General features: G+C 44.1%; 51 non-coding genes across 51 annotated transcripts; 40 read left to right on the plus strand and 11 right to left on the minus strand.

The window, feature by feature from the left end:
- Window positions 1-347: 347 nt before the first annotated feature.
- trnar-ccg (transfer RNA arginine (anticodon CCG)) lies at window positions 348-420 on the minus strand. Its single transcript has one exon. It is a non-coding gene; the product is annotated as a tRNA-Arg (tRNA).
- A 159-nt stretch (window positions 421-579) lies between these two features.
- On the plus strand, window positions 580-651 carry trnap-agg (transfer RNA proline (anticodon AGG)). Its single transcript has one exon. It is a non-coding gene; the product is annotated as a tRNA-Pro (tRNA).
- A 285-nt stretch (window positions 652-936) lies between these two features.
- Window positions 937-1,008, plus strand: trnap-agg (transfer RNA proline (anticodon AGG)). Its single transcript has one exon. It is a non-coding gene; the product is annotated as a tRNA-Pro (tRNA).
- Window positions 1,009-1,291: 283 nt separating this feature from the next.
- On the plus strand, window positions 1,292-1,363 carry trnap-cgg (transfer RNA proline (anticodon CGG)). Its single transcript has one exon. It is a non-coding gene; the product is annotated as a tRNA-Pro (tRNA).
- A 1,035-nt stretch (window positions 1,364-2,398) lies between these two features.
- On the plus strand, window positions 2,399-2,470 carry trnap-agg (transfer RNA proline (anticodon AGG)). Its single transcript has one exon. It is a non-coding gene; the product is annotated as a tRNA-Pro (tRNA).
- A 283-nt stretch (window positions 2,471-2,753) lies between these two features.
- Window positions 2,754-2,825, plus strand: trnap-cgg (transfer RNA proline (anticodon CGG)). Its single transcript has one exon. It is a non-coding gene; the product is annotated as a tRNA-Pro (tRNA).
- Window positions 2,826-3,610: 785 nt separating this feature from the next.
- trnar-ccg (transfer RNA arginine (anticodon CCG)) lies at window positions 3,611-3,683 on the minus strand. Its single transcript has one exon. It is a non-coding gene; the product is annotated as a tRNA-Arg (tRNA).
- Window positions 3,684-3,842: 159 nt separating this feature from the next.
- On the plus strand, window positions 3,843-3,914 carry trnap-agg (transfer RNA proline (anticodon AGG)). The gene has a single exon. It is a non-coding gene; the product is annotated as a tRNA-Pro (tRNA).
- A 285-nt stretch (window positions 3,915-4,199) lies between these two features.
- trnap-agg (transfer RNA proline (anticodon AGG)) lies at window positions 4,200-4,271 on the plus strand. Its single transcript has one exon. It is a non-coding gene; the product is annotated as a tRNA-Pro (tRNA).
- A 286-nt stretch (window positions 4,272-4,557) lies between these two features.
- Window positions 4,558-4,629, plus strand: trnap-cgg (transfer RNA proline (anticodon CGG)). Its single transcript has one exon. It is a non-coding gene; the product is annotated as a tRNA-Pro (tRNA).
- A 785-nt stretch (window positions 4,630-5,414) lies between these two features.
- Window positions 5,415-5,487, minus strand: trnar-ccg (transfer RNA arginine (anticodon CCG)). The gene has a single exon. It is a non-coding gene; the product is annotated as a tRNA-Arg (tRNA).
- A 159-nt stretch (window positions 5,488-5,646) lies between these two features.
- trnap-agg (transfer RNA proline (anticodon AGG)) lies at window positions 5,647-5,718 on the plus strand. Its single transcript has one exon. It is a non-coding gene; the product is annotated as a tRNA-Pro (tRNA).
- Window positions 5,719-6,003: 285 nt separating this feature from the next.
- On the plus strand, window positions 6,004-6,075 carry trnap-agg (transfer RNA proline (anticodon AGG)). The gene has a single exon. It is a non-coding gene; the product is annotated as a tRNA-Pro (tRNA).
- Window positions 6,076-6,358: 283 nt separating this feature from the next.
- trnap-cgg (transfer RNA proline (anticodon CGG)) lies at window positions 6,359-6,430 on the plus strand. The gene has a single exon. It is a non-coding gene; the product is annotated as a tRNA-Pro (tRNA).
- A 786-nt stretch (window positions 6,431-7,216) lies between these two features.
- trnar-ccg (transfer RNA arginine (anticodon CCG)) lies at window positions 7,217-7,289 on the minus strand. Its single transcript has one exon. It is a non-coding gene; the product is annotated as a tRNA-Arg (tRNA).
- A 159-nt stretch (window positions 7,290-7,448) lies between these two features.
- Window positions 7,449-7,520, plus strand: trnap-agg (transfer RNA proline (anticodon AGG)). Its single transcript has one exon. It is a non-coding gene; the product is annotated as a tRNA-Pro (tRNA).
- Window positions 7,521-7,805: 285 nt separating this feature from the next.
- On the plus strand, window positions 7,806-7,877 carry trnap-agg (transfer RNA proline (anticodon AGG)). The gene has a single exon. It is a non-coding gene; the product is annotated as a tRNA-Pro (tRNA).
- Window positions 7,878-8,160: 283 nt separating this feature from the next.
- On the plus strand, window positions 8,161-8,232 carry trnap-cgg (transfer RNA proline (anticodon CGG)). The gene has a single exon. It is a non-coding gene; the product is annotated as a tRNA-Pro (tRNA).
- Window positions 8,233-9,013: 781 nt separating this feature from the next.
- On the minus strand, window positions 9,014-9,087 carry trnar-ccg (transfer RNA arginine (anticodon CCG)). Its single transcript has one exon. It is a non-coding gene; the product is annotated as a tRNA-Arg (tRNA).
- A 159-nt stretch (window positions 9,088-9,246) lies between these two features.
- trnap-agg (transfer RNA proline (anticodon AGG)) lies at window positions 9,247-9,318 on the plus strand. Its single transcript has one exon. It is a non-coding gene; the product is annotated as a tRNA-Pro (tRNA).
- Window positions 9,319-9,603: 285 nt separating this feature from the next.
- Window positions 9,604-9,675, plus strand: trnap-agg (transfer RNA proline (anticodon AGG)). Its single transcript has one exon. It is a non-coding gene; the product is annotated as a tRNA-Pro (tRNA).
- A 283-nt stretch (window positions 9,676-9,958) lies between these two features.
- On the plus strand, window positions 9,959-10,030 carry trnap-cgg (transfer RNA proline (anticodon CGG)). The gene has a single exon. It is a non-coding gene; the product is annotated as a tRNA-Pro (tRNA).
- A 1,037-nt stretch (window positions 10,031-11,067) lies between these two features.
- Window positions 11,068-11,139, plus strand: trnap-agg (transfer RNA proline (anticodon AGG)). The gene has a single exon. It is a non-coding gene; the product is annotated as a tRNA-Pro (tRNA).
- Window positions 11,140-11,422: 283 nt separating this feature from the next.
- trnap-cgg (transfer RNA proline (anticodon CGG)) lies at window positions 11,423-11,494 on the plus strand. The gene has a single exon. It is a non-coding gene; the product is annotated as a tRNA-Pro (tRNA).
- Window positions 11,495-12,279: 785 nt separating this feature from the next.
- On the minus strand, window positions 12,280-12,352 carry trnar-ccg (transfer RNA arginine (anticodon CCG)). Its single transcript has one exon. It is a non-coding gene; the product is annotated as a tRNA-Arg (tRNA).
- A 159-nt stretch (window positions 12,353-12,511) lies between these two features.
- Window positions 12,512-12,583, plus strand: trnap-agg (transfer RNA proline (anticodon AGG)). The gene has a single exon. It is a non-coding gene; the product is annotated as a tRNA-Pro (tRNA).
- A 285-nt stretch (window positions 12,584-12,868) lies between these two features.
- trnap-agg (transfer RNA proline (anticodon AGG)) lies at window positions 12,869-12,940 on the plus strand. Its single transcript has one exon. It is a non-coding gene; the product is annotated as a tRNA-Pro (tRNA).
- Window positions 12,941-13,223: 283 nt separating this feature from the next.
- trnap-cgg (transfer RNA proline (anticodon CGG)) lies at window positions 13,224-13,295 on the plus strand. Its single transcript has one exon. It is a non-coding gene; the product is annotated as a tRNA-Pro (tRNA).
- A 781-nt stretch (window positions 13,296-14,076) lies between these two features.
- Window positions 14,077-14,150, minus strand: trnar-ccg (transfer RNA arginine (anticodon CCG)). Its single transcript has one exon. It is a non-coding gene; the product is annotated as a tRNA-Arg (tRNA).
- A 159-nt stretch (window positions 14,151-14,309) lies between these two features.
- Window positions 14,310-14,381, plus strand: trnap-agg (transfer RNA proline (anticodon AGG)). Its single transcript has one exon. It is a non-coding gene; the product is annotated as a tRNA-Pro (tRNA).
- A 285-nt stretch (window positions 14,382-14,666) lies between these two features.
- On the plus strand, window positions 14,667-14,738 carry trnap-agg (transfer RNA proline (anticodon AGG)). Its single transcript has one exon. It is a non-coding gene; the product is annotated as a tRNA-Pro (tRNA).
- Window positions 14,739-15,021: 283 nt separating this feature from the next.
- trnap-cgg (transfer RNA proline (anticodon CGG)) lies at window positions 15,022-15,093 on the plus strand. Its single transcript has one exon. It is a non-coding gene; the product is annotated as a tRNA-Pro (tRNA).
- A 785-nt stretch (window positions 15,094-15,878) lies between these two features.
- trnar-ccg (transfer RNA arginine (anticodon CCG)) lies at window positions 15,879-15,951 on the minus strand. Its single transcript has one exon. It is a non-coding gene; the product is annotated as a tRNA-Arg (tRNA).
- Window positions 15,952-16,110: 159 nt separating this feature from the next.
- trnap-agg (transfer RNA proline (anticodon AGG)) lies at window positions 16,111-16,182 on the plus strand. The gene has a single exon. It is a non-coding gene; the product is annotated as a tRNA-Pro (tRNA).
- A 285-nt stretch (window positions 16,183-16,467) lies between these two features.
- Window positions 16,468-16,539, plus strand: trnap-agg (transfer RNA proline (anticodon AGG)). Its single transcript has one exon. It is a non-coding gene; the product is annotated as a tRNA-Pro (tRNA).
- A 283-nt stretch (window positions 16,540-16,822) lies between these two features.
- Window positions 16,823-16,894, plus strand: trnap-cgg (transfer RNA proline (anticodon CGG)). Its single transcript has one exon. It is a non-coding gene; the product is annotated as a tRNA-Pro (tRNA).
- A 1,036-nt stretch (window positions 16,895-17,930) lies between these two features.
- trnap-agg (transfer RNA proline (anticodon AGG)) lies at window positions 17,931-18,002 on the plus strand. The gene has a single exon. It is a non-coding gene; the product is annotated as a tRNA-Pro (tRNA).
- Window positions 18,003-18,285: 283 nt separating this feature from the next.
- On the plus strand, window positions 18,286-18,357 carry trnap-cgg (transfer RNA proline (anticodon CGG)). The gene has a single exon. It is a non-coding gene; the product is annotated as a tRNA-Pro (tRNA).
- A 785-nt stretch (window positions 18,358-19,142) lies between these two features.
- On the minus strand, window positions 19,143-19,215 carry trnar-ccg (transfer RNA arginine (anticodon CCG)). Its single transcript has one exon. It is a non-coding gene; the product is annotated as a tRNA-Arg (tRNA).
- Window positions 19,216-19,374: 159 nt separating this feature from the next.
- On the plus strand, window positions 19,375-19,446 carry trnap-agg (transfer RNA proline (anticodon AGG)). Its single transcript has one exon. It is a non-coding gene; the product is annotated as a tRNA-Pro (tRNA).
- A 285-nt stretch (window positions 19,447-19,731) lies between these two features.
- Window positions 19,732-19,804, plus strand: trnap-agg (transfer RNA proline (anticodon AGG)). Its single transcript has one exon. It is a non-coding gene; the product is annotated as a tRNA-Pro (tRNA).
- Window positions 19,805-20,086: 282 nt separating this feature from the next.
- trnap-cgg (transfer RNA proline (anticodon CGG)) lies at window positions 20,087-20,158 on the plus strand. Its single transcript has one exon. It is a non-coding gene; the product is annotated as a tRNA-Pro (tRNA).
- Window positions 20,159-20,939: 781 nt separating this feature from the next.
- On the minus strand, window positions 20,940-21,012 carry trnar-ccg (transfer RNA arginine (anticodon CCG)). The gene has a single exon. It is a non-coding gene; the product is annotated as a tRNA-Arg (tRNA).
- Window positions 21,013-21,171: 159 nt separating this feature from the next.
- On the plus strand, window positions 21,172-21,243 carry trnap-agg (transfer RNA proline (anticodon AGG)). The gene has a single exon. It is a non-coding gene; the product is annotated as a tRNA-Pro (tRNA).
- Window positions 21,244-21,880: 637 nt separating this feature from the next.
- Window positions 21,881-21,952, plus strand: trnap-cgg (transfer RNA proline (anticodon CGG)). Its single transcript has one exon. It is a non-coding gene; the product is annotated as a tRNA-Pro (tRNA).
- Window positions 21,953-22,738: 786 nt separating this feature from the next.
- Window positions 22,739-22,811, minus strand: trnar-ccg (transfer RNA arginine (anticodon CCG)). Its single transcript has one exon. It is a non-coding gene; the product is annotated as a tRNA-Arg (tRNA).
- A 159-nt stretch (window positions 22,812-22,970) lies between these two features.
- trnap-agg (transfer RNA proline (anticodon AGG)) lies at window positions 22,971-23,042 on the plus strand. The gene has a single exon. It is a non-coding gene; the product is annotated as a tRNA-Pro (tRNA).
- A 285-nt stretch (window positions 23,043-23,327) lies between these two features.
- Window positions 23,328-23,399, plus strand: trnap-agg (transfer RNA proline (anticodon AGG)). Its single transcript has one exon. It is a non-coding gene; the product is annotated as a tRNA-Pro (tRNA).
- A 283-nt stretch (window positions 23,400-23,682) lies between these two features.
- trnap-cgg (transfer RNA proline (anticodon CGG)) lies at window positions 23,683-23,754 on the plus strand. Its single transcript has one exon. It is a non-coding gene; the product is annotated as a tRNA-Pro (tRNA).
- Window positions 23,755-24,790: 1,036 nt separating this feature from the next.
- Window positions 24,791-24,862, plus strand: trnap-agg (transfer RNA proline (anticodon AGG)). The gene has a single exon. It is a non-coding gene; the product is annotated as a tRNA-Pro (tRNA).
- A 282-nt stretch (window positions 24,863-25,144) lies between these two features.
- trnap-cgg (transfer RNA proline (anticodon CGG)) lies at window positions 25,145-25,216 on the plus strand. Its single transcript has one exon. It is a non-coding gene; the product is annotated as a tRNA-Pro (tRNA).
- Window positions 25,217-25,702: the final 486 nt, after the last annotated feature.

The raw sequence follows: 25,702 nt of genomic DNA on the forward strand, positions 1-25,702 counted from the left end.
TGCTGCTGTTGACTTTTAGAGCCCTTCACTGGTGTGCCGTGCGTTTTTCTGCAATTAGATGGCCAAAGCTCTCATTGGCACTGTTGACTTCATGGGCAAAGCATGAGTGGCAGAAGACAATTTATTGATGCTGAAGATGCAGAATCAGTCTTGATGAGTAGACAGCTACTTTTGTTGTGACTTGTGTTAAAAAAACACTTTGTGGAATTCTCTTTTAAATTCGTCTTTCATAGTGATATATGGTTATCATTATGATAATTCCAATCGTGCGGTCATCATGGATATAGTCATTGAAAAATCCTCCTTGAAATTCTCACAAAGTCATCTTAAAGGTAGCCCATCAAAGACGACCCAGTTGGGACTTGAACCCACAATCCTCAGCTCCGGAGGCTGATGCCTTATCCATTAGGCCACCGGGCCTTGTTTGGCAAAATTGGCCGTCAATCTGTAGTATCCCTTGAAGTAGTTTTTGAAGCTCAAATATCTACACTTAAGTATCTCGACAACAGAACACGTTCCGTTATACAGGTGAGCTTCACTAAATTTGTGGTACCCACACAAAACATGGCATACCGGAGAGGCTCGTTGGTCTAGGGGTATGATTCTCGCTTAGGGTGCGAGAGGTCCCGGGTTCAAATCCCGGACGAGCCCAGTCGTTTCATAGCAAGCTGGCTGCGTTGAGCCCACCTCAAAACTGCTGAGTTTTTGAAATAATTACTTTTGTTCATCTGTACTACAACATAGCCCAGATTCAGTCAAAGGTCAAGTGTTTTTTTTTTCCTTGTACAGACCATACTCAGAGTCGCTGCCTTCCAGGAAATGCGGCTTCCTAACGGCAAGCGTTTTCTATTAAAATTAGTGCCTGCCCAATCTTTTAGAGGGCAACATTCAGTGACTGTACATGTGTACACACGTAGCTGTTGGTGTTCGCAGTCAGGCTCGTTGGTCTAGGGGTATGATTCTCGCTTAGGGTGAGAGAGGTCCCGGGTTCAAATCCCGGACGAGCCCAGCCTTTTCAAAGCAAGCTGGCTACGTTGAGCTTAGATAAAAACTACTGTGGTTTTGAAATAATTACTGTTGTTCATCTGTACTACAACATATCCCAGATTCAGACAAAGGCCGTGTTTTTTTCTTCCTTGTGCAAGCCATACTCAGAGTCGCTGCCTTCCAGGAAATGCGGCTTCCTAACGACAAGTGTTTTCTATTAAAACTAGTGCCTGCCCAATCTTTTAGAGGGCCACATTAAGTGACTGTAGATTTGTACACACGTAGCCATAGGTGATTCTGGTCTGGCTCGTTGGTCTAGGGGTATGATTCTCGCTTCGGGTGCGAGAGGTCCCGGGTTCAAATCCCGGACGAGCCCAGCTGTTTCAAAGCAAGCTAACTTCCTCGGCTTCCTAACAACAAACGCTTTCTATTTCAATTATATTCAATTCCCGACTGAGCCCTCTAGCATTTAGAATGAGTTCAAGGTTTTCTGACACTGTTTCCGATGGTTGCTTTGCTTTAACAACCATTTGATATCAGAACTTTTGCTGCAGACAACATGGTGCTTGATGTCACGTTCTCTAGCATCAGAGGCTGATACTTCGGCCAAATTGAACTTTCTGCAGGGGTTTTGGGATTCAAACCATTTTACATCAGTCATAGTTGAATTAAAACCATGAGCACAGAAATACATGTCCTTGGAGTTTCTTTGTACAGTCATTGACCTTTTGCTTAGAGCTAGCTCATTCAACCACGTCCTTGGACGGAGGCTGATGCCTTATGGTTCAAAGTCAAGCCTAAGATATAGTCTGTATGCTGCTGTTGACTTTAGAGCCCTTCACTGGTGTGTCGTGCGTTTTTCTGCAATTAGATGGCCAAAGCTCTCATTGGCACTGTTGACTTCATGGGCAAAGCATGAGTGGCAGAAGACAATTTATTGATGCTGAAGATGCAGAATCAGTCTTGATGAGTAGACAGCTACTTTTGTTGTGACTTGTGTTAAAAAAACACTTTGTGGAATTCTCTTTTAAATTCTTCTTTCATAGTGATATATGGTTATCATTATGATAATTCCAATCGTGCGGTCATCATGGAGAGGTCCCGGGTTCAAATCCCGGACGAGCCCAGTCGTTTCATAGCAAGCTGGCTGCGTTGAGCCCACCTCAAAACTGCTGAGTTTTTGAAATAATTACTTTTGTTCATCTGTACTACAACATAGCCCAGATTCAGTCAAAGGTCAAGTGGTTTTTTTTTCCTTGTACAGACCATACTCAGAGTCGCTGCCTTCCAGGAAATGCGGCTTCCTAACGGCAAGCGTTTTCTATTAAAATTAGTGCCTGCCCAATCTTTTAGAGGGCAACATTCAGTGACTGTACATGTGTACACACGTAGCTGTTGGTGTTCGCAGTCAGGCTCGTTGGTCTAGGGGTATGATTCTCGCTTAGGGTGAGAGAGGTCCCGGGTTCAAATCCCGGACGAGCCCAGCCTTTTCAAAGCAAGCTGGCTACGTTGAGCTTAGATAAAAACTACTGTGGTTTTGAAATAATTACTGTTGTTCATCTGTACTACAACATATCCCAGATTCAGACAAAGGCCGTGTTTTTTTCTTCCTTGTGCAAGCCATACTCAGAGTCGCTGCCTTCCAGGAAATGCGGCTTCCTAACGACAAGTGTTTTCTATTAAAACTAGTGCCTGCCCAATCTTTTAGAGGGCCACATTAAGTGACTGTAGATTTGTACACACGTAGCCATAGGTGATTCTGGTCTGGCTCGTTGGTCTAGGGGTATGATTCTCGCTTCGGGTGCGAGAGGTCCCGGGTTCAAATCCCGGACGAGCCCAGCCGTTTCAAAGCAAGCTAACTTCCTCGGCTTCCTAACAACAAACGCTTTCTATTTCAATTATATTCAATTCCCGACTGAGCCCTCTAGCATTTAGAATGAGTTCAAGGTTTTCTGACACTGTTTCCGATGGTTGCTTTGCTTTAACAACCATTTGATATCAGAACTTTTGCTGCAGACAACATGGTGCTTGATGTCACGTTCTCTAGCATCAGAGGCTGATATTTCGGCCAAATTGAACTTTCTGCAGGGGTTTTGGGATTCAAACCATTTTACATCAGTCATAGTTGAATTAAAACCATGAGCACAGAAATACATGTCCTTGGAGTTTCTTTGTACAGTCATTGACCTTTTGCTTAGAGCTAGCTCATTCAACCACGTCCTTGGACGGAGGCTGATGCCTTATGGTTCAAAGTCAAGCCTAAGATATAGTCTGTATGCTGCTGTTGACTTTTAGAGCCCTTCACTGGTGTGCCGTGCGTTTTTCTGCAATTAGATGGCCAAAGCTCTCATTGGCACTGTTGACTTCATGGGCAAAGCATGAGTGGCAGAAGACAATTTATTGATGCTGAAGATGCAGAATCAGTCTTGATGAGTAGACAGCTACTTTTGTTGTGACTTGTGTTAAAAAAACACTTTGTGGAATTCTCTTTAAAATTCGTCTTTCATAGTGATATATGGTTATCATTATGATAATTCCAATCGTGCGGTCATCATGGATATAGTCATTGAAAAATCCTCCTTGAAATTCTCACAAAGCCATCTTAAAGGTAGCCCATCAAAGACGACCCAGTTGGGACTTGAACCCACAATCCTCAGCTCCGGAGGCTGATGCCTTATCCATTAGGCCACCGGGCCTTGTTTGGCAAAGTTGGCCGTCAATCTGTAGTATCCCTTGAAGTAGTTTTTGAAGCTCAAATATCTACACTTAAGTATCTCGACAACAGAACACGTTCCGTTATACAGGTGAGCTTCACTAAATTTGTGGTACCCACACAAAACATGGCATACCGGAGAGGCTCGTTGGTCTAGGGGTATGATTCTCGCTTAGGGTGCGAGAGGTCCCGGGTTCAAATCCCGGACGAGCCCAGTCGTTTCATAGCAAGCTGGCTGCGTTGAGCCCACCTCAAAACTGCTGAGTTTTTGAAATAATTACTTTTGTTCATCTGTACTACAACATAGCCCAGATTCAGTCAAAGGTCAAGTGTTTTTTTTTTCCTTGTACAGACCATACTCAGAGTCGCTGCCTTCCAGGAAATGCGGCTTCCTAACGGCAAGCGTTTTCTATTAAAATTAGTGCCTGCCCAATCTTTTAGAGGGCAACATTCAGTGACTGTACATGTGTACACACGTAGCTGCTGGTGTTCGCAGTCAGGCTCGTTGGTCTAGGGGTATGATTCTCGCTTAGGGTGCGAGAGGTCCCGGGTTCAAATCCCGGACGAGCCCAGCCGTTTCAAAGCAAGCTGGCTACGTTGAGCTTAGATAAAAACTACTGTGGTTTTGAAATAATTACTGTTGTTCATCTGTACTACAACATATCCCAGATTCAGACAAAGGTCGTGTTTTTTTTTTCTTCCTTGTGCAGGCCATACTCAGAGTCGCTGCCTTCCAGGAAATGCGGCTTCCTAACGACAAGTGTTTTCTATTAAAACTAGTGCCTGCCCAATCTTTTAGAGGGCCACATTAAGTGACTGTAGATGTGTACACACGTAGCCATAGGTGATTCTGGTCTGGCTCGTTGGTCTAGGGGTATGATTCTCGCTTCGGGTGCGAGAGGTCCCGGGTTCAAATCCCGGACGAGCCCAGCCGTTTCAAAGCAAGCTAACTTCCTCGGCTTCCTAACAACAAACGCTTTCTATTTCAATTATATTCAATTCCCGACTGAGCCCTCTAGCATTTAGAATGAGTTCAAGGTTTTCTGACACTGTTTCCGATGGTTGCTTTGCTTTAACAACCATTTGATATCAGAACTTTTGCTGCAGACAACATGGTGCTTGATGTCACGTTCTCTAGCATCAGAGGCTGATATTTCGGCCAAATTGAACTTTCTGCAGGGGTTTTGGGATTCAAACCATTTTACATCAGTCATAGTTGAATTAAAACCATGAGCACAGAAATACATGTCCTTGGAGTTTCTTTGTACAGTCATTGACCTTTTGCTTAGAGCTAGCTCATTCAACCACGTCCTTGGACGGAGGCTGATGCCTTATGGTTCAAAGTCAAGCCTAAGATATAGTCTGTATGCTGCTGTTGACTTTTAGAGCCCTTCACTGGTGTGCCGTGCGTTTTTCTGCAATTAGATGGCCAAAGCTCTCATTGGCACTGTTGACTTCATGGGCAAAGCATGAGTGGCAGAAGACAATTTATTGATGCTGAAGATGCAGAATCAGTCTTGATGAGTAGACAGCTACTTTTGTTGTGACTTGTGTTAAAAAAACACTTTGTGGAATTCTCTTTTAAATTCGTCTTTCATAGTGATATATGGTTATCATTATGATAATTCCAATCGTGCGGTCATCATGGATATAGGCATTGAAAAATCCTCCTTGAAATTCTCACAAAGTCATCTTAAAGGTAGCCCATCAAAGACGACCCAGTTGGGACTTGAACCCACAATCCTCAGCTCCGGAGGCTGATGCCTTATCCATTAGGCCACCGGGCCTTGTTTGGCAAAATTGGCCGTCAATCTGTAGTATCCCTTGAAGTAGTTTTTGAAGCTCAAATATCTACACTTAAGTATCTCGACAACAGAACACGTTCCGTTATACAGGTGAGCTTCACTAAATTTGTGGTACCCACACAAAACATGGCATACCGGAGAGGCTCGTTGGTCTAGGGGTATGATTCTCGCTTAGGGTGCGAGAGGTCCCGGGTTCAAATCCCGGACGAGCCCAGTCGTTTCATAGCAAGCTGGCTGCGTTGAGCCCACCTCAAAACTGCTGAGTTTTTGAAATAATTACTTTTGTTCATCTGTACTACAACATAGCCCAGATTCAGTCAAAGGTCAAGTGTTTTTTTTTTCCTTGTACAGACCATACTCAGAGTCGCTGCCTTCCAGGAAATGCGGCTTCCTAACGGCAAGCGTTTTCTATTAAAATTAGTGCCTGCCCAATCTTTTAGAGGGCAACATTCAGTGACTGTACATGTGTACACACGTAGCTGTTGGTGTTTGCAGTCAGGCTCGTTGGTCTAGGGGTATGATTCTCGCTTAGGGTGCGAGAGGTCCCGGGTTCAAATCCCGGACGAGCCCAGCCGTTTCAAAGCAAGCTGGCTACGTTGAGCTTAGATAAAAACTACTGTGTTTTTGAAATAAATACTGTTGTTCATCTGTACTACAACATATCCCAGATTCAGTCAAAGGTCGCGTTTTTTTTTTCCTTGTGCAGGCCATACTCAGAGTCGCTGCCTTCCAGGAAATGCGGCTTCCTAACGACAAGTGTTTTCTATTAAAACTAGTGCCTGCCCAATCTTTTAGAGGGCCACATTAAGTGACTGTACATGTGTACACACGTAGCCATAGGTGATTCTTGTCTGGCTTGTTGGTCTAGGGGTATGATTCTCGCTTCGGGTGCGAGAGATCCCGGGTTCAAATCCCGGACGAGCCCAGCCGTTTCAAAGCAAGCTAACTTCCTCTGCTTCCTAACAACAAACGCTTTCTATTTCAATTATATTCAACTCCCGACTGAGCCCTCTAGCATTTAGAATGAGTTCAAGGGTTTTCTGACACTGTTTCCGATGGTTGCTTTGCTTTAACAACCATTTGATATCAGAAGTTTTGCTGCAGACAACATGGTGCTTGATGTCACGTTCTCTAGCATCAGAGGCTGATACTTTGGCCAAATTGAACTTTCTGCAGGGGTTTTGGGATTCAAACCATTTTACATCAGTCATAGTTGAATTAAAACGATGAGCACAGAAATACATGTCCTTGGAGTTTCTTTGTACAGTCATTGACCTTTTGCTTAGAGCTAGCTCATTCAACCACGTCCTTGGACGGAGGCTGATGCCTTATGGTTCAAAGTCAAGCCTAAGATATAGTCTGTATGCTGCTGTTGACTTTTAGAGCCCTTCACTGGTGTGCCGTGCGTTTTTCTGCAATTAGATGGCCAAAGCTCTCATTGGCACTGTTGACTTCATGGGCAAAGCATGAGTGGCAGAAGACAATTTATTGATGCTGAAGATGCAGAATCAGTCTTGATGAGTAGACAGCTACTTTTGTTGTGACTTGTGTTAAAAAAACACTTTGTGGAATTCTCTTTTAAATTCGTCTTTCATAGTGATATATGGTTATCATTATGATATTTCCAATCGTGCGGTCATCATGGATATAGTCATTGAAAAATCCTCCTTGAAATTCTCACAAAGCCATCTTAAAGGTAGCCCATCAAAGACAACCCAGTTGGGACTTGAACCCACAATCCTCAGCTCCGGAGGCTGATGCCTTATCCATTAGGCCACCGGGCCTTGTTTGGCGAAGTTGGCCGTCAATCTGTAGTATCCCTTGAAGTAGTTTTTGAAGCTCAAATATCTACACTTAAGTATCTCAACAACAGAACACGTTCCGTTATACAGGTGAGCTTCACTAAATTTGTGGTACCCACACAAAACATGGCATACCGGAGAGGCTCGTTGGTCTAGGGATATGATTCTCGCTTAGGGTGCGAGAGGTCCCGGGTTCAAATCCCGGACAAGCCCAGTCGTTTCATAGCAAGCTGGCTGCGTTGAGCCCACCTCAAAACTGCTGAGTTTTTGAAATAATTACTTTTGTTCATCTGTACTACAACATAGCCCAGATTCAGTCAAAGGTCAAGTGTTTTTTTTTTCCTTGTACAGACCATACTCAGAGTCGCTGCCTTCCAGGAAATGCGGCTTCCTAACGGCAAGCGTTTTCTATTAAAATTAGTGCCTGCCCAATCTTTTAGAGGGCAACATTCAGTGACTGTACATGTGTACACACGTAGCTGTTGGTGTTCGCAGTCAGGCTTGTTGGTCTAGGGGTATGATTCTCGCTTAGGGTGCGAGAGGTCCCGGGTTCAAATCCCGGACGAGCCCAGCCGTTTCAAAGCAAGCTGACTACGTTGAGCTTAGATAAAAACTACTGTGGTTTTGAAATAATTACTGTTTTTCATCTGTACTACAACATATCCCAGATTCAGACAAAGGTTGTGTTTTTTTCTTCCTTGTGCAGGCCATACTCAGAGTCGCTGCCTTCCAGGAAATGCGGCTTCCTAACGACAAGTGTTTTCTATTAAAACTAGTGCCTGCCCAATCTTTTAGAGGGCCACATTAAGTGACTGTAGATGTGTACACACGTAGCCATAGGTGATTCTGGTCTGGCTCGTTGGTCTAGGGGTATGATTCTCGCTTCGGGTGCGAGAGGTCCCGGGTTCAAATCCCGGACGAGCCCAGCCGTTTCAAAGCAAGCTAACTTCCTCGGCTTCCTAACAAAAAACGCTTTCTATTTAAACTATATTCAATTCCCGACTGAGCCCTCTAGCATTTAGAATGAGTTCAAGGTTTTCTGACACTGTTTCCGATGGTTGCTTTGCTTTAACAACCATTTGATATCAGAACTTTTGCTGCAGACAACATGGTGCTTGATGTCATGTTCTCTAGCATCAGAGGCTGATATTTCGGCCAAATTGAACTTTCTGCAGGGGTTTTGGGATTCAAACCATTTTACATCAGTCATAGTTGAATTAAAACCATGAGCACAGAAATACATGTCCTTGGAGTTTCTTTGTACAGTCATTGACCTTTTGCTTAGAGCTAGCTCATTCAACCACGTCCTTGGACGGAGGCTGATGCCTTATGGTTCAAAGTCAAGCCTAAGATATAGTCTGTATGCTGCTGTTGACTTTTAGAGCCCTTCACTGGTGTGCCGTGCGTTTTTCTGCAATTAGATGGCCAAAGCTCTCATTGGCACTGTTGACTTCATGGGCAAAGCATGAGTGGCAGAAGACAATTTATTGATGCTGAAGATGCAGAATCAGTCTTGATGAGTAGACAGCTACTTTTGTTGTGACTTGTGTTAAAAAAACACTTTGTGGAATTCTCTTTTAAATTCGTCTTTCATAGTGATATATGGTTATCATTATGATAATTCCAATCGTGCGGTCATCATGGATATAGTCATATATCCTCCTTGAAATTCTCACAAAGCCATCTTAAAGGTAGCCCATCAAAGACGACCCAGGTGGGACTTGAACCCACAAATCCTCAGCTCCGGAGGCTGATGCCTTATCCATTAGGCCACCGGGCCTTGTTTGGCAAAGTTGGCCGTCAATCTGTAGTATCCCTTGAAGTAGTTTTTGAAGCTCAAATATCTACACTTAAGTATCTCGACAACAGAACACGTTCCGTTATACAGGTGAGCTTCACTAAATTTGTGGTACCCACACAAAACATGGCATACCGGAGAGGCTCGTTGGTCTAGGGGTATGATTCTCGCTTAGGGTGCGAGAGGTCCCGGGTTCAAATCCCGGACGAGCCCAGTCATTTTATTGCAAGCTGGCTGCGTTGAGCCCACCTCAAAACTGCTGAGGTTTTGAAATAATTACTTTTGTTCATCTGTACTACAACATAGCCCAGATTCAGTCAAAGGTCAAGTGTTTTTTTTTTCCTTGTACAGACCATACTCAGAGTCGCTGCCTTCCAGGAAATGCGGCTTCCTAACGGCAAGCGTTTTCTATTAAAATTAGTGCCTGCCCAATCTTTTAGAGGGCAACATTCAGTGACTGTACATGTGTACACACGTAGCTGTTGGTGTTCGCAGTCAGGCTCGTTGGTCTAGGGGTATGATTCTCGCTTAGGGTGCGAGAGGTCCCGGGTTCAAATCCCAGACGAGCCCAGCCGTTTCAAAGCAAGCTGGCTACGTTGAGCTTAGATAAAAGCTACTGTGGTTTTGAAATAATTACTGTTGTTCATCTGTACTACAACATATCCCAGATACAGTCAAAGGTCGTGTTTTTTTCTTCCTTGTGCAGGCCATACTCAGAGTCGCTGCCTTCCAGGAAATGCGGCTTCCTAACGACAAGTGTTTTCTATTAAAACTAGTGCCTGCCCAATCTTTTAGAGGGCCACATTAAGTGACTGTAGATGTGCACACATGTAGCCATAGGTGATTCTGGTCTGGCTCGTTGGTCTAGGGGTATGATTCTTGCTTCGGGTGCGAGAGGTCCCGGGTTCAAATCCCGGACGAGCCCAGCCGTTTCAAAGCAAGCTAACTTCCTCGGCTTCCTAACAACAAATGCTTTCTATTTCAATTATATTCAATTCCCGACTGAGCCCTCTAGCATTTAGAATGAGTTCAAGGGTTTTCTGACACTGTTTCCGATGGTTGCTTTGCTTTAACAACCATTTGATATCAGAACTTTTGCTGCAGACAACATGGTGCTTGATGTCACGTTCTCTAGCATCAGAGGCTGATACTTCGGCCAAATTGAACTTTCTGCAGGGGTTTTGGGATTCAAACCATTTTACATCAGTCATAGTTGAATTAAAACCATGAGCACAGAAATACATGTCCTTGGAGTTTCTTTGTACAGTCATTGACCTTTTGCTTAGAGCTAGCTCATTCAACCACGTCCTTGGACGGAGGCTGATGCCTTATGGTTCAAAGTCAAGCCTAAGATATAGTCTGTATGCTGCTGTTGACTTTTAGAGCCCTTCACTGGTGTGCCGTGCGTTTTTCTGCAATTAGATGGCCAAAGCTCTCATTGGCACTGTTGACTTCATGGGCAAAGCATGAGTGGCAGAAGACAATTTATTGATGCTGAAGATGCAGAATCAGTCTTGATGAGTAGACAGCTACTTTTGTTGTGACTTGTGTTAAAAAAACACTTTGTGGAATTCTCTTTTAAATTCTTCTTTCATAGTGATATATGGTTATCATTATGATAATTCCAATCGTGCGGTCATCATGGAGAGGTCCCGGGTTCAAATCCCGGACGAGCCCAGTCGTTTCATAGCAAGCTGGCTGCGTTGAGCCCACCTCAAAACTGCTGAGTTTTTGAAATAATTACTTTTGTTCATCTGTACTACAACATAGCCCAGATTCAGTCAAAGGTCAAGTGTTTTTTTTTTCCTTGTACAGACCATACTCAGAGTCGCTGCCTTCCAGGAAATGCGGCTTCCTAACGGCAAGCGTTTTCTATTAAAATTAGTGCCTGCCCAATCTTTTAGAGGGCAACATTCAGTGACTGTACATGTGTACACACGTAGCTGTTGGTGTTCGCAGTCAGGCTCGTTGGTCTAGGGGTATGATTCTCGCTTAGGGTGCGAGAGGTCCCGGGTTCAAATCCCGGACGAGCCCAGCCTTTTCAAAGCAAGCTGGCTACGTTGAGCTTAGATAAAAACTACTGTGGTTTTGAAATAATTACTGTTGTTCATCTGTACTACAACATATCCCAGATTCAGACAAAGGTCGTGTTTTTTTCTTCCTTGTGCAAGCCATACTCAGAGTCGCTGCCTTCCAGGAAATGCGGCTTCCTAACGACAAGTGTTTTCTATTAAAACTAGTGCCTGCCCAATCTTTTAGAGGGCCACATTAAGTGACTGTAGATGTGTACACACGTAGCCATAGGTGATTCTGGTCTGGCTCGTTGGTCTAGGGGTATGATTCTCGCTTCGGGTGCGAGAGGTCCCGGGTTCAAATCCCGGACGAGCCCAGCCGTTTCAAAGCAAGCTAACTTCCTCGGCTTCCTAACAACAAACGCTTTCTATTTCAATTATATTCAATTCCCGACTGAGCCCTCTAGCATTTAGAATGAGTTCAAGGTTTTCTGACACTGTTTCCGATGGTTGCTTTGCTTTAACAACCATTTGATATCAGAACTTTTGCTGCAGACAACATGGTGCTTGATGTCACGTTCTCTAGCATCAGAGGCTGATATTTCGGCCAAATTGAACTTTCTGCAGGGGTTTTGGGATTCAAACCATTTTACATCAGTCATAGTTGAATTAAAACCATGAGCACAGGAATACATGTCCTTGGAGTTTCTTTGTACAGTCATTGACCTTTTGCTTAGAGCTAGCTCATTCAACCACGTCCTTGGATGGAGGCTGATGCCTTATGGTTCAAAGTCAAGCCTAAGATAAAGTCTGTATGCTGCTGTTGACTTTTAGAGCCCTTCACTGGTGTGCCGTGCGTTTTTCTGCAATTAGATGGCCAAAGCTCTCATTGGCACTGTTGACTTCATGGGCAAAGCATGAGTGGCAGAAGACAATTTATTGATGCTGAAGATGCAGAATCAGTCTTGATGAGTAGACAGCTACTTTTGTTGTGACTTGTGTTAAAAAAACACTTTGTGGAATTCTCTTTTAAATTCGTCTTTCATAGTGATATATGGTTATCATTATGATAATTCCAATCGTGCGGTCATCATGGATATAGTCATTGAAAAATCCTCCTTGAAATTCTCACAAAGCCATCTTAAAGGTAGCCCATCAAAGACAACCCAGTTGGGACTTGAACCCACAATCCTCAGCTCCGGAGGCTGATGCCTTATCCATTAGGCCACCGGGCCTTGTTTGGCAAAGTTGGCCGTCAATCTGTAGTATCCCTTGAAGTAGTTTTTGAAGCTCAAATATCTACACTTAAGTATCTCAACAACAGAACACGTTCCGTTATACAGGTGAGCTTCACTAAATTTGTGGTACCCACACAAAACATGGCATACCGGAGAGGCTCGTTGGTCTAGGGATATGATTCTCGCTTAGGGTGCGAGAGGTCCCGGGTTCAAATCCCGGACAAGCCCAGTCGTTTCATAGCAAGCTGGCTGCGTTGAGCCCACCTCAAAACTGCTGAGTTTTTGAAATAATTACTTTTGTTCATCTGTACTACAACATAGCCCAGATTCAGTCAAAGGTCAAGTGTTTTTTTTTTCCTTGTACAGACCATACTCAGAGTCGCTGCCTTCCAGGAAATGCGGCTTCCTAACGGCAAGCGTTTTCTATTAAAATTAGTGCCTGCCCAATCTTTTAGAGGGCAACATTCAGTGACTGTACATGTGTACACACGTAGCTGTTGGTGTTCGCAGTCAGGCTTGTTGGTCTAGGGGTATGATTCTCGCTTAGGGTGCGAGAGGTCCCGGGTTCAAATCCCGGACGAGCCCAGCCGTTTCAAAGCAAGCTGACTACGTTGAGCTTAGATAAAAACTACTGTGGTTTTGAAATAATTACTGTTTTTCATCTGTACTACAACATATCCCAGATTCAGACAAAGGTTGTGTTTTTTTCTTCCTTGTGCAGGCCATACTCAGAGTCGCTGCCTTCCAGGAAATGCGGCTTCCTAACGACAAGTGTTTTCTATTAAAACTAGTGCCTGCCCAATCTTTTAGAGGGCCACATTAAGTGACTGTAGATGTGTACACACGTAGCCATAGGTGATTCTGGTCTGGCTCGTTGGTCTAGGGGTATGATTCTCGCTTCGGGTGCGAGAGGTCCCGGGTTCAAATCCCGGACGAGCCCAGCCGTTTCAAAGCAAGCTAACTTCCTCGGCTTCCTAACAAAAAACGCTTTCTATTTAAACTATATTCAATTCCCGACTGAGCCCTCTAGCATTTAGAATGAGTTCAAGGTTTTCTGACACTGTTTCCGATGGTTGCTTTGCTTTAACAACCATTTGATATCAGAACTTTTGCTGCAGACAACATGGTGCTTGATGTCATGTTCTCTAGCATCAGAGGCTGATATTTCGGCCAAATTGAACTTTCTGCAGGGGTTTTGGGATTCAAACCATTTTACATCAGTCATAGTTGAATTAAAACCATGAGCACAGAAATACATGTCCTTGGAGTTTCTTTGTACAGTCATTGACCTTTTGCTTAGAGCTAGCTCATTCAACCACGTCCTTGGACGGAGGCTGATGCCTTATGGTTCAAAGTCAAGCCTAAGATATAGTCTGTATGCTGCTGTTGACTTTTAGAGCCCTTCACTGGTGTGCCGTGCGTTTTTCTGCAATTAGATGGCCAAAGCTCTCATTGGCACTGTTGACTTCATGGGCAAAGCATGAGTGGCAGAAGACAATTTATTGATGCTGAAGATGCAGAATCAGTCTTGATGAGTAGACAGCTACTTTTGTTGTGACTTGTGTTAAAAAAACACTTTGTGGAATTCTCTTTTAAATTCGTCTTTCATAGTGATATATGGTTATCATTATGATAATTCCAATCGTGCGGTCATCATGGATATAGTCATATATCCTCCTTGAAATTCTCACAAAGCCATCTTAAAGGTAGCCCATCAAAGACGACCCAGGTGGGACTTGAACCCACAAATCCTCAGCTCCGGAGGCTGATGCCTTATCCATTAGGCCACCGGGCCTTGTTTGGCAAAGTTGGCCGTCAATCTGTAGTATCCCTTGAAGTAGTTTTTGAAGCTCAAATATCTACACTTAAGTATCTCGACAACAGAACACGTTCCGTTATACAGGTGAGCTTCACTAAATTTGTGGTACCCACACAAAACATGGCATACCGGAGAGGCTCGTTGGTCTAGGGGTATGATTCTCGCTTAGGGTGCGAGAGGTCCCGGGTTCAAATCCCGGACGAGCCCAGTCATTTTATTGCAAGCTGGCTGCGTTGAGCCCACCTCAAAACTGCTGAGGTTTTGAAATAATTACTTTTGTTCATCTGTACTACAACATAGCCCAGATTCAGTCAAAGGTCAAGTGTTTTTTTTTTCCTTGTACAGACCATACTCAGAGTCGCTGCCTTCCAGGAAATGCGGCTTCCTAACGGCAAGCGTTTTCTATTAAAATTAGTGCCTGCCCAATCTTTTAGAGGGCAACATTCAGTGACTGTACATGTGTACACACGTAGCTGTTGGTGTTCGCAGTCAGGCTCGTTGGTCTAGGGGTATGATTCTCGCTTAGGGTGCGAGAGGTCCCGGGTTCAAATCCCAGACGAGCCCAGCCGTTTCAAAGCAAGCTGGCTACGTTGAGCTTAGATAAAAGCTACTGTGGTTTTGAAATAATTACTGTTGTTCATCTGTACTACAACATATCCCAGATACAGTCAAAGGTCGTGTTTTTTTCTTCCTTGTGCAGGCCATACTCAGAGTCGCTGCCTTCCAGGAAATGCGGCTTCCTAACGACAAGTGTTTTCTATTAAAACTAGTGCCTGCCCAATCTTTTAGAGGGCCACATTAAGTGACTGTAGATGTGCACACATGTAGCCATAGGTGATTCTGGTCTGGCTCGTTGGTCTAGGGGTATGATTCTTGCTTCGGGTGCGAGAGGTCCCGGGTTCAAATCCCGGACGAGCCCAGCCGTTTCAAAGCAAGCTAACTTCCTCGGCTTCCTAACAACAAATGCTTTCTATTTCAATTATATTCAATTCCCGACTGAGCCCTCTAGCATTTAGAATGAGTTCAAGGTTTTCTGACACTGTTTCCGATGGTTGCTTTGCTTTAACAACCATTTGATATCAGAACTTTTGCTGCAGACAACATGGTGCTTGATGTCACGTTCTCTAGCATCAGAGGCTGATATTTCGGCCAAATTGAACTTTCTGCAGGGGTTTTGGGATTCAAACCATTTTACATCAGTCATAGTTGAATTAAAACCATGAGCACAGGAATACATGTCCTTGGAGTTTCTTTGTACAGTCATTGACCTTTTGCTTAGAGCTAGCTCATTCAACCACGTCCTTGGATGGAGGCTGATGCCTTATGGTTCAAAGTCAAGCCTAAGATAAAGTCTGTATGCTGCTGTTGACTTTTAGAGCCCTTCACTGGTGTGCCGTGCGTTTTTCTGCAATTAGATGGCCAAAGCTCTCATTGGCACTGTTGACTTCATGGGCAAAGCATGAGTGGCAGAAGACAATTTATTGATGCTGAAGATGCAGAATCAGTCTTGATGAGTAGACAGCTACTTTTGTTGTGACTTGTGTTAAAAAAACACTTTGTGGAATTCTCTTTTAAATTCGTCTTTCATAGTGATATATGGTTATCATTATGATAATTCCAATCGTGCGGTCATCATGGATATAGTCATTGAAAAATCCTCCTTGAAATTCTCACAAAGCCATCTTAAAGTTAGCCCATCAAAGACGACCCAGTTGGGACTTGAACCCACAATCCTCAGCTCCGGAGGCTGATGCCTTATCCATTAGGCCACCGGGCCTTGTTTGGCAAAGTTGGCCGTCAATCTGTAGTATCCCTTGAAGTAGTTTTTGAAGCTCAAATATCTACACTTAAGTATCTCGACAACAGAACACGTTCCGTTATACAGGTGAGCTTCACTAAATTTGTGGTACCCACACAAAACATGGCATACCGGAGAGGCTCGTTGGTCTAGGGGTATGATTCTCGCTTAGGGTGCGAGAGGTCCCGGGTTCAAATCCCGGACGAGCCCAGTCGTTTCATAGCAAGCTGGCTGCGTTGAGCCCACCTCAAAACTGCTGAGTTTTTGAAATAATTACTTTTGTTCATCTGTACTACAACATAGCCCAGATTCAGTCAAAGGTCAAGTGTTTTTTTTTTCCTTGTACAGACCATACTCAGAGTCGCTGCCTTCCAGGAAATGCGGCTTCCTAACGGCAAGCGTTTTCTATTAAAATTAGTGCCTGCCCAATCTTTTAGAGGGCAACATTCAGTGACTGTACATTTGTACACACGTAGCTGTTGGTGTTCGCAGTCAGGCTCGTTGGTCTAGGGGTATGATTCTCGCTTAGGGTGCGAGAGGTCCCGGGTTCAAATCCCGGACGAGCCCAGCCGTTTCAAAGCAAGCTGGCTACGTTGAGCTTAGATAAAAACTACTGTGGTTTTGAAATAATTACTGTTGTTCATCTGTACTACAACATATCCCAGATTCAATCAAAGGTCGTGTTTTTTTCTTCCTTGTGCAGGCCATACTCAGAGTCGCTGCCTTCCAGGAAATGCGGCTTCCTAACGACAAGTGTTTTCTATTAAAACTAGTGCCTGCCCAATCTTTTAGAGGGCCACATTAAGTGACTGTAGATGTGCACACATGTAGCCATAGGTGATTCTGGTCTGGCTCGTTGGTCTAGGGGTATGATTCTTGCTTCGGGTGCGAGAGGTCCCGGGTTCAAATCCCGGACTAGCCCAGCCGTTTCAAAGCAAGCTAACTTCCTCGGCTTCCTAACAACAAACGCTTTCTATTTCAATTATATTCAATTCCCGACTGAGCCCTCTAGCATTTAGAATGAGTTCAAGGGTTTTCTGACACTGTTTCCGATGGTTGCTTTGCTTTAACAACCATTTGATATCAGAACTTTTGCTGCAGACAACATGGTGCTTGATGTCACGTTCTCTAGCATCAGAGGCTGATACTTCGGCCAAATTGAACTTTCTGCAGGGGTTTTGGGATTCAAACCATTTTACATCAGTCATAGTTGAATTAAAACCATGAGCACAGAAATACATGTCCTTGGAGTTTCTTTGTACAGTCATTGACCTTTTGCTTAGAGCTAGCTCATTCAACCACGTCCTTGGACGGAGGCTGATGCCTTATGGTTCAAAGTCAAGCCTAAGATATAGTCTGTATGCTGCTGTTGACTTTAGAGCCCTTCACTGGTGTGTCGTGCGTTTTTCTGCAATTAGATGGCCAAAGCTCTCATTGGCACTGTTGACTTCATGGGCAAAGCATGAGTGGCAGAAGACAATTTATTGATGCTGAAGATGCAGAATCAGTCTTGATGAGTAGACAGCTACTTTTGTTGTGACTTGTGTTAAAAAAACACTTTGTGGAATTCTCTTTTAAATTCTTCTTTCATAGTGATATATGGTTATCATTATGATAATTCCAATCGTGCGGTCATCATGGAGAGGTCCCGGGTTCAAATCCCGGACGAGCCCAGTCGTTTCATAGCAAGCTGGCTGCGTTGAGCCCACCTCAAAACTGCTGAGTTTTTGAAATAATTACTTTTGTTCATCTGTACTACAACATAGCCCAGATTCAGTCAAAGGTCAAGTGTTTTTTTTTTCCTTGTACAGACCATACTCAGAGTCGCTGCCTTCCAGGAAATGCGGCTTCCTAACGGCAAGCGTTTTCTATTAAAATTAGTGCCTGCCCAATCTTTTAGAGGGCAACATTCAGTGACTGTACATGTGTACACACGTAGCTGTTGGTGTTCGCAGTCAGGCTCGTTGGTCTAGGGGTATGATTCTCGCTTAGGGTGAGAGAGGTCCCGGGTTCAAATCCCGGACGAGCCCAGCCTTTTCAAAGCAAGCTGGCTACGTTGAGCTTAGATAAAAACTACTGTGGTTTTGAAATAATTACTGTTGTTCATCTGTACTACAACATATCCCAGATTCAGACAAAGGTCGTGTTTTTTTCTTCCTTGTGCAAGCCATACTCAGAGTCGCTGCCTTCCAGGAAATGCGGCTTCCTAACGACAAGTGTTTTCTATTAAAACTAGTGCCTGCCCAATCTTTTAGAGGGCCACATTAAGTGACTGTAGATTTGTACACACGTAGCCATAGGTGATTCTGGTCTGGCTCGTTGGTCTAGGGGTATGATTCTCGCTTCGGGTGCGAGAGGTCCCGGGTTCAAATCCCGGACGAGCCCAGCCGTTTCAAAGCAAGCTAACTTCCTCGGCTTCCTAACAACAAACGCTTTCTATTTCAATTATATTCAATTCCCGACTGAGCCCTCTAGCATTTAGAATGAGTTCAAGGTTTTCTGACACTGTTTCCGATGGTTGCTTTGCTTTAACAACCATTTGATATCAGAACTTTTGCTGCAGACAACATGGTGCTTGATGTCACGTTCTCTAGCATCAGAGGCTGATATTTCGGCCAAATTGAACTTTCTGCAGGGGTTTTGGGATTCAAACCATTTTACATCAGTCATAGTTGAATTAAAACCATGAGCACAGGAATACATGTCCTTGGAGTTTCTTTGTACAGTCATTGACCTTTTGCTTAGAGCTAGCTCATTCAACCACGTCCTTGGACGGAGGCTGATGCCTTATGGTTCAAAGTCAAGCCTAAGATATAGTCTGTATGCTGCTGTTGACTTTTAGAGCCCTTCACTGGTGTGCCGTGCGTTTTTCTGCAATTAGATGGCCAAAGCTCTCATTGGCACTGTTGACTTCATGGGCAAAGCATGAGTGGCAGAAGACAATTTATTGATGCTGAAGATGCAGAATCAGTCTTGATGAGTAGACAGCTACTTTTGTTGTGACTTGTGTTAAAAAAACACTTTGTGGAATTCTCTTTTAAATTCGTCTTTCATAGTGATATATGGTTATCATTATGATAATTCCAATCGTGCCGTCATCATGGATATAGTCATAGAAAAATCCTCCTTGAAATTCTCACAAAGCCATCTTAAAGGTAGCCCATCAAAGACGACCCAGTTGGGACTTGAACCCACAATCCTCAGCTCCGGAGGCTGATGCCTTATCCATTAGGCCACCGGGCCTTGTTTGGCAAAGTTGGCCGTCAATCTGTAGTATCCCTTGAAGTAGTTTTTGAAGCTCAAATATCTACACTTAAGTATCTCGACAACAGAACACGTTCCGTTATACAGGTGAGCTTCACTAAATTTGTGGTACCCACACAAAACGTGGCATACCGGAGAGGCTCGTTGGTCTAGGGGTATGATTCTCGCTTAGGGTGCGATAGGTCCCGGGTTCAAATCCCGGACGAGCCTAGTCTTTTCATTGCAAGCTGGCTGCGTTGAGCCCACCTCAAAACTGCTGAGGTTTTGAAATAATTACTTTTGTTCATCTGTACTACAACATAGCCCAGATTCAGTCAAAGGTCAAGTGTTTTTTTTTTCCTTGTACAGACCATACTCAGAGTCGCTGCCTTCCAGGAAATGCGGCTTCCTAACGGCAAGCGTTTTCTATTAAAATTAGTGCCTGCCCAATCTTTTAGAGGGCAACATTCAGTGACTGTACATGTGTACACACGTAGCTGTTGGTGTTCGCAGTCAGGCTCGTTGGTCTAGGGGTATGATTCTCGCTTAGGGTGCGAGAGGTTCCGGGTTCAAATCCCGGACGAGGCCAGCCGTTTCAAAGCAAGCTGGCTACGTTGAGCTTAGATAAAAACTACTGTGGTTTTGAAATAATTACTGTTGTTCATCTGTACTACAACATATCCCAGATTCAGTCAAAGGTCGTGTTATTTTCTTCCTTGTGCAGGCCATACTCAGAGTCGCTGCCTTCCAGGAAATGCGGCTTCCTAACGACAAGTGTTTTCTATTAAAACTAGTGCCTGCCCAATCTTTTAGAGGGCCACATTAAGTGACTGTAGATGTGCACACATGTAGCCATAGGTGATTCTGGTCTGGCTCGTTGGTCTAGGGGTATGATTCTCGCTTCGGGTGCGAGAGGTCCCGGGTTCAAATCCCGGACGAGCCCAGCCGTTTCAAAGCAAGCTAACTTCCTCGGCTTCCTAACAACAAACACTTTCTATTTCAATTATATTCAATTCCCGACTGAGCCCTCTAGCATTTAGAATGAGTTCAAGGGTTTTCTGACACTGTTTCCGATGGTTGCTTTGCTTTAACAACCATTTGATATCAGAACTTTTGCTGCAGACAACATGGTGCTTGATGTCACGTTCTCTAGCATCAGAGGCTGATACTTCGGCCAAACTGAACTTTCTGCAGGGGTTTTGGGATTCAAACCATTTTACATCAGTCATAGTTGAATTAAAACCATGAGCACAGAAATACATGTCCTTGGAGTTTCTTTGTACAGTCATTGACCTTTTGCTTAGAGCTAGCTCATTCAACCACGTCCTTGGACGGAGGCTGATGCCTTATGGTTCAAAGTCAAGCCTAAGATATAGTCTGTATGCTGCTGTTGACTTTTAGAGCCCTTCACTGGTGTGCCGTGCGTTTTTCTGCAATTAGATGGCCAAAGCTCTCATTGGCACTGTTGACTTCAAGGGCAAAGCATGAGTGGCAGAAGACAATTTATTGATGCTGAGGATGCAGAATCAGTCTTGATGAGTAGACAGCTACTTTTGTTGTGACTTGTGTTAAAAAACACTTTGTGGAATTCTCTTTTAAATTCGTCTTTCATAGTGATATATGGTTGTCATTATGATAATTCCAATCGTGCGGTCATCATGAATATAGTCATATATCCTCCTTGAAATTCTCACAAAGCCATCTTAAAGGTAGCTCATCAAAGACGACCCAGGTGGGACTTGAACCCACAACCCTCAGCTCCGGAGGCTGATGCCTTATCCATTAGGCCACCGGGCCTTGTTTGGCAAAGTTGGCCGTCAATCTGTAGTATCCCTTGAAGTAGTTTTTGAAGCTCAAATATCTACACTTAAGTATCTCGACAACAGAACACGTTCCGTTATACAGGTGAGCTTCACTAAATTTGTGGTACCCACACAAAACATGGCATACCGGAGAGGCTCGTTGGTCTAGGGGTGTGATTCTCGCTTAGGGTGCGAGAGGTCCCGGGTTCAAATCCCGGACGAGCCCAGTCGTTTCATAGCAAGCTTGCTGCGTTGAGCCCACCTCAAAACTGCTGAGTTTTTGAAATAATTACTTTTGTTCATCTGTACTACAACATAGCCCAGATTCAGTCAAAGGTCAAGTGTTTTTTTCCTTGTACAGACCATACTCAGAGTCGCTGCCTTCCAGGAAATGCGGCTTCCTAACGGCAAGCGTTTTCTATTAAAATTAGTGCCTGCCCAATCTTTTAGAGGGCAACATTCAGTGACTGTACATGTGTACACACGTAGCTGTTGGTGTTCGCAGTCAGGCTCGTTCGTCTAGGGGTATGATTCTCGCTTAGGGTGCGAGAGGTCCCGGATTCAAATCCCGGACGAGCCCAGCCGTTTCAAAGCAAGCTGGCTACGTTGAGGTTAGATAAAAACTACTGTGGTTTTGAAATAATTACTTTTGTTCATCTGTACTACAACATATCCCAGATTCAGTCAAAGGTCGTGTTTTTTTTTTCCTTGTACAGGCCATACTCAGAGTCGCTGCCTTCCAGGAAATGCGGCTTCCTAACGGCAAGTGTTTTCTATTAAAACTAGTGCCTGCCCAATCTTTTAGAGGGCCACATTAAGTGACTGTAGATGTGTACACACGTAGCCATAGGTGATTCTGGTCTGGCTCGTTGGTCTAGGGGTATGATTCTCGCTTCGGGTGCGAGAGTTCCCGGGTTCAAATCCCGGACGAGCCCAGCCGTTTCAAAGCAAGCTAACTTCCTCGGCTTCCTAACAACAAACGCTTTCTATTTCAATTATATTCAATTCCCGACTGAGCCCTCTAGCATTTAGAATGAGTTCAAGGGTTTTCTGACACTGTTTCCGATGGTTGCTTTGCTTTAACAAACATTTGATATCAGAAGTTTTGCTGCAGACAACATGGTGCTTGATGTCACGTTCTCTAGCATCAGAGGCTGATACTTTGGCCAAATTGAACTTTCTGCAGGGGTTTTGGGATTCAAACCATTTTACATCAGTCATAGTTGAATTAAAACGATGAGCACAGAAATACATGTCCTTGGAGTTTCTTTGTACAGTCATTGACCTTTTGCTTAGAGCTAGCTCATTCAACCACGTCCTTGGACGGAGGCTGATGCCTTATGGTTCAAAGTCAAGCCTAAGATATAGTCTGTATGCTGCTGTTGACTTTTAGAGCCCTTCACTGGTGTGCCGTGCGTTTTTCTGCAATTAGATGGCCAAAGCTCTCATTGGCACTGTTGACTTCATGGGCAAAGCATGAGTGGCAGAAGACAATTTATTGATGCTGAAGATGCAGAATCAGTCTTGATGAGTAGACAGCTACTTTTGTTGTGACTTGTGTTAAAAAAACACTTTGTGGAATTCTCTTTTAAATTCGTCTTTCATAGTGATATATGGTTATCATTATGATAATTCCAATCGTGCGGTCATCATGGATATAGTCATTGAAAAATCCTCCTTGAAATTCTCACAAAGCCATCTTAAAGTTAGCCCATCAAAGACGACCCAGTTGGGACTTGAACCCACAATCCTCAGCTCCGGAGGCTGATGCCTTATCCATTAGGCCACCGGGCCTTGTTTGGCAAAGTTGGCCGTCAATCTGTAGTATCCCTTGAAGTAGTTTTTGAAGCTCAAATATCTACACTTAAGTATCTCGACAACAGAACACGTTCCGTTATACAGGTGAGCTTCACTAAATTTGTGGTACCCACACAAAACATGGCATACCGGAGAGGCTCGTTGGTCTAGGGGTATGATTCTCGCTTAGGGTGCGAGAGGTCCCGGGTTCAAATCCCGGACGAGCCCAGTCGTTTCATAGCAAGCTGGCTGCGTTGAGCCCACCTCAAAACTGCTGAGTTTTTGAAATAATTACTTTTGTTCATCTGTACTACAACATAGCCCAGATTCAGTCAAAGGTCAAGTGTTTTTTTTTTCCTTGTACAGACCATACTCAGAGTCGCTGCCTTCCAGGAAATGCGGCTTCCTAACGGCAAGCGTTTTCTATTAAAATTAGTGCCTGCCCAATCTTTTAGAGGGCAACATTCAGTGACTGTACATTTGTACACACGTAGCTGTTGGTGTTCGCAGTCAGGCTCGTTGGTCTAGGGGTATGATTCTCGCTTAGGGTGCGAGAGGTCCCGGGTTCAAATCCCGGACGAGCCCAGCCGTTTCAAAGCAAGCTGGCTACGTTGAGCTTAGATAAAAACTACTGTGGTTTTGAAATAATTACTGTTGTTCATCTGTACTACAACATATCCCAGATTCAATCAAAGGTCGTGTTTTTTTCTTCCTTGTGCAGGCCATACTCAGAGTCGCTGCCTTCCAGGAAATGCGGCTTCCTAACGACAAGTGTTTTCTATTAAAACTAGTGCCTGCCCAATCTTTTAGAGGGCCACATTAAGTGACTGTAGATGTGCACACATGTAGCCATAGGTGATTCTGGTCTGGCTCGTTGGTCTAGGGGTATGATTCTTGCTTCGGGTGCGAGAGGTCCCGGGTTCAAATCCCGGACTAGCCCAGCCGTTTCAAAGCAAGCTAACTTCCTCGGCTTCCTAACAACAAACGCTTTCTATTTCAATTATATTCAATTCCCGACTGAGCCCTCTAGCATTTAGAATGAGTTCAAGGGTTTTCTGACACTGTTTCCGATGGTTGCTTTGCTTTAACAACCATTTGATATCAGAACTTTTGCTGCAGACAACATGGTGCTTGATGTCACGTTCTCTAGCATCAGAGGCTGATACTTCGGCCAAATTGAACTTTCTGCAGGGGTTTTGGGATTCAAACCATTTTACATCAGTCATAGTTGAATTAAAACCATGAGCACAGAAATACATGTCCTTGGAGTTTCTTTGTACAGTCATTGACCTTTTGCTTAGAGCTAGCTCATTCAACCACGTCCTTGGACGGAGGCTGATGCCTTATGGTTCAAAGTCAAGCCTAAGATATAGTCTGTATGCTGCTGTTGACTTTAGAGCCCTTCACTGGTGTGTCGTGCGTTTTTCTGCAATTAGATGGCCAAAGCTCTCATTGGCACTGTTGACTTCATGGGCAAAGCATGAGTGGCAGAAGACAATTTATTGATGCTGAAGATGCAGAATCAGTCTTGATGAGTAGACAGCTACTTTTGTTGTGACTTGTGTTAAAAAAACACTTTGTGGAATTCTCTTTTAAATTCTTCTTTCATAGTGATATATGGTTATCATTATGATAATTCCAATCGTGCGGTCATCATGGAGAGGTCCCGGGTTCAAATCCCGGACGAGCCCAGTCGTTTCATAGCAAGCTGGCTGCGTTGAGCCCACCTCAAAACTGCTGAGTTTTTGAAATAATTACTTTTGTTCATCTGTACTACAACATAGCCCAGATTCAGTCAAAGGTCAAGTGTTTTTTTTTTCCTTGTACAGACCATACTCAGAGTCGCTGCCTTCCAGGAAATGCGGCTTCCTAACGGCAAGCGTTTTCTATTAAAATTAGTGCCTGCCCAATCTTTTAGAGGGCAACATTCAGTGACTGTACATGTGTACACACGTAGCTGTTGGTGTTCGCAGTCAGGCTCGTTGGTCTAGGGGTATGATCTCTCGCTTAGGGTGAGAGAGTCCCGGGTTCAAATCCCGGACGAGCCAGCCTTTTCAAAGCAAGCTGGCTACGTTGAGCTTAGATAAAAACTACTGTGGTTTTGAAATAATTACTGTTGTTCATCTGTACTACAACATATCCCAGATTCAGACAAAGGTCGTGTTTTTTTCTTCCTTGTGCAAGCCATACTCAGAGTCGCTGCCTTCCAGGAAATGCGGCTTCCTAACGACAAGTGTTTTCTATTAAAACTAGTGCCTGCCCAATCTTTTAGAGGGCCACATTAAGTGACTGTAGATTTGTACACACGTAGCCATAGGTGATTCTGGTCTGGCTCGTTGGTCTAGGGGTATGATTCTCGCTTCGGGTGCGAGAGGTCCCGGGTTCAAATCCCGGACGAGCCCAGCCGTTTCAAAGCAAGCTAACTTCCTCGGCTTCCTAACAACAAACGCTTTCTATTTCAATTATATTCAATTCCCGACTGAGCCCTCTAGCATTTAGAATGAGTTCAAGGTTTTCTGACACTGTTTCCGATGGTTGCTTTGCTTTAACAACCATTTGATATCAGAACTTTTGCTGCAGACAACATGGTGCTTGATGTCACGTTCTCTAGCATCAGAGGCTGATATTTCGGCAAATTGAACTTTCTGCAGGGGTTTTGGGATTCAAACCATTTTACATCAGTCATAGTTGAATTAAAACCATGAGCACAGGAATACCATGTCCTTGGAGTTTCTTTGTACAGTCATTGACCTTTTGCTTAGAGCTAGCTCATTCAACCACGTCCTTGGACGGAGCTGATGCCTTATGGTTCAAAGTCAAGCCTAAGATATAGTCTGTATGCTGCTGTTGACTTTTAGAGCCCTTCACTGGTGTGCCGTGCGTTTTTC

This window comes from Pseudorasbora parva, chromosome 4 (genome assembly GCF_024679245.1).
Source record: "Pseudorasbora parva isolate DD20220531a chromosome 4, ASM2467924v1, whole genome shotgun sequence".
Classification (NCBI taxonomy): Eukaryota; Metazoa; Chordata; class Actinopteri; order Cypriniformes; family Gobionidae; genus Pseudorasbora; species Pseudorasbora parva.